Genomic DNA, 3,387 nt, shown 5'->3' with positions numbered 1-3,387 from the left:
TTTCACAATATTTCACTTTTATTAAAATTTCATTTTAGTCCTTAACAACATATCTTGTAGTCGCTTAGACCCTTGATGAAAAATTTGTAGTCGAAGAGGCCACTTTATTATTTAAATGCGCTACTTTGTGCAAATATCACTTCAACAGGGGAATTCACGAGAAAATTGATCACGTGCACATCCGACGGTGTTTTTTCTTTTCTTTTTACATTCTGTTACAAGAAGAACCTTCAATTTAATTTAACGGCTTCTCTCCTCTTTGAAGCCCTTTAAGAGGATTTTTTTAGAGGGGAGAATTTTTTTAAAGTAATGAAAGATTTTTTAAAATTTAAAAATTTTGAACTTTGAGGATTTTTAAAATAAAATTTTTAGAGATTTTTTTAATTTTATCTATTGTTCGATAAGTTGAGAAGATTTTCTTTAAAAAATATTAAAATTTAAAAATAAGTTTTCATTAAAATAATGAGAATCTCGAGCATGCACATTAGAGAATATTATATTGGTTCTGAAAATACAAGTCGAAATCCATCTCAAATAATGATAAAAAAAAGTATATCTCAAAATTCTAGACCGAAAGTGTTGTTACTCTAATACCGTAATTTTGATTTCTGGTGAGCGACGTAACAGAAAATAAAGAAAAGAAAGAAAAATACAGAGAGTTTTACGAGTTTAGATCGATTTTTATGAATCGTCCTACGTCTTGAAAGAGGGAATCCTTTATTCACAAAGTGTTAGAGAGAGAGAACAACCACGCACGAGCACAAGCTCGATTACAAATCAACAATGATAGAGAAAAATAATAATCACAGCGCTTTTCACTTTGCGCACCTTTCACACTTTTTCACCCTCAAAACAGAGAGACGTCTGCTCCTTAAATAGCAGACTCAACGACTTTGGCCCCCAATGTAAGAGACTGGAAAACCCTTAAGTTTTTTTAAATGAAGGTGGAAAAATAAAATTTTGTCGTTCCTTTTAATCTACTAAGACGTTTCGACTTCTTTAAATAATCTACGTGTCAAACCTTTCGAGCACTTTGAGGAATCCATGCATTCTGAGCTTTCAAATATTCTGAACTACCACATCTAGGCTACTTTTGCCCTGGTGAGTCTTTAGGTTTCCGAGCTACTCTCGCCCTCCAGCCTTCCAGAATTCCAAGTTCTCAAGGCTTAGTGAATCTTTGAGCCTTTAGGCTTTCATTCTTGCCTTACAAGCTTCAGAGCATCTGAGCTCTCATGGACAACTGGCCTACCTTGACGAGCATCCGGGCTCCACCAACTCTATAAGCATCCCAGGCACTCCAGCCCTTCTCTCATCGAGCCTGCCTTGCTTAGCCTGCTTTCATTAGGCAGGTCGGCCCTTCTTTCAGGCAGGTCAGCCCTTTAGCAAAACACCTCATCAACAGGTCGTCACACCTCATCAACAGGTCGTCACATCTCATTACAGGTCTAATCATCTGCCAAGCTATCTACAAGTTGTCTGATCTCTATCTCTGTGTTTTTGTCCACAAGTTCCGAGCTCTTTTGAAGAATTCAAGCATCAGTCCTACAATTCTCCACATTGCTTGAACTTCTTCAATACATGTGAATCCTCATCCCTTCTTCGTCTTGACCTTCTTCATTCTTCGATCAGCCTTAACAAGCTCAGCGTCTTTTTGAACTTGTCAACTGATAAAGTCTTGGTGAGTGCATCTGCAGGATTTTCTTCTGTGTGGATCTTCAGAACCTTGACAATACCTTTAGATATCAAATCTCTAACGAAGTGCAATCTGATATCTATGTATTTGGTTCTTTCATGATGTACGTTGTTCTTTGATAAACTGATGGCACTTTGAGAATCACAAAACACTTCCACTGTTTCCTGTTTGAATCCAAGCTCCTCCATTAGACCTTTTAACCAGATTCCCTCTTTAATGGCTTCCGTCAATGCCATATACTCAGCCTCTATGGTCAAAAGAGGTACGACATGTTGCAGACCTGACTTCCAGCTTATAACATTTCCTCCAATAGTGATGTAACGACCCGAAAATCGGACCGCTACTGGCGCTAGGATCCAGGTCGACTTAAGGTCGCCGGAACCCGTAGCAAGCTTGCTATACTCTCTGTGTACCTGGGATTTGAAGAAAACATGAAAATCACCCAAGGAAGAGCATGATCTCACCTCTGTCTGTGAATGGAAAGAATATCTTATCCATTCACCGACCTAGGGCCTTTTATAGGTGGCTGGCCAGACCACCTTCGGCGGCCTAACGTGAAACCAAAACTCATGCATGTTCGGCGGCCGAAACTCACCTTCGGCGGCCGAAACTCACCTTCGGCGGCCGAACCTTGCATTTCTTCCTTGGCTCTTTTCTTTCAAAACCTCATTTCCTTTTGTACTTAAAACATTAAAACATACTAAAATCCTTTACAAAAACATAACTCTTACCCTTCTAGAGGAATCTGACATCCGAGATTCCACCGGAAAGTAGAATTCCGATACCGGACTCTAGCCGGGTATTACAAGTGAATACATACCTTGATACTAACCTCCTTTTATCCAAATCTGCTGCATAATCATAATTACAAAAACCTTTAACTTTCAGACCTAATTCCCGGACATAATTGAGTTTCAGCTTTTGTATTCCTCTAATATACCTGAGTATTCACTTCATAGCATTCTAGTGATCTCTTTCTAATTTGCTCATGAACCTGCTGATAACTCCAACTAAATAAGCCAAATCCGGCCTTGTTCTGATCATAGCATATATGATGCTACCAACAACACTTGAATATGAGACCATTTCTTTGAATGACTCATTAAACTTCTCTGAATCCTTGCTCGAATTTAGCTTGAAATGAGCCCCCAACGGAGTATTCACAGTCTTTGCTTGGTCCATTCCAAATGTTGTTAAAACCTTCTGCACGTAATCCTCTTGAGATAGAGTTAATCAGTTTTCAATTCTATCTCTCTTAATGTTCATTCCCAGAATTTTCTTTGCAGACCCTAAATCTTTCATATCAAATTCTGCTCCCAGCATTTCCTTCAATCTCTTAACCTCTGATTGATCCATTGCTGCTATCAACATGTTATCTACATATATCATTTGTAACGACCCGAAAATCGGACCGCTACCGGCGCTAGGATCCGGGTCGACTTAAGGTCGCCGGGACCCGTAGCAAGCCAAACATACATCCTGAAAACCTGTTTAATCCCATACATGATCAAGAAAATACATAAAAATTTAAAACCTTTCTTTCACATATCCAACTCAACCTGAACATATACTGTGCATAGTCATAATCATAATTATGATCCCTCTGTGGGATCTCATCAATGCCCCAATGGGCGATACATCATGAGATGAGTTGGCTTTCATAAACATTATAAAACATACTTGATCATGTAATA

The sequence above is a fragment of the Manihot esculenta genome, chromosome 18 (assembly GCF_001659605.2).
Source record: "Manihot esculenta cultivar AM560-2 chromosome 18, M.esculenta_v8, whole genome shotgun sequence".
Classification (NCBI taxonomy): domain Eukaryota; kingdom Viridiplantae; phylum Streptophyta; class Magnoliopsida; order Malpighiales; family Euphorbiaceae; genus Manihot; species Manihot esculenta.
This window is presented reverse-complemented; position numbering follows the sequence as displayed.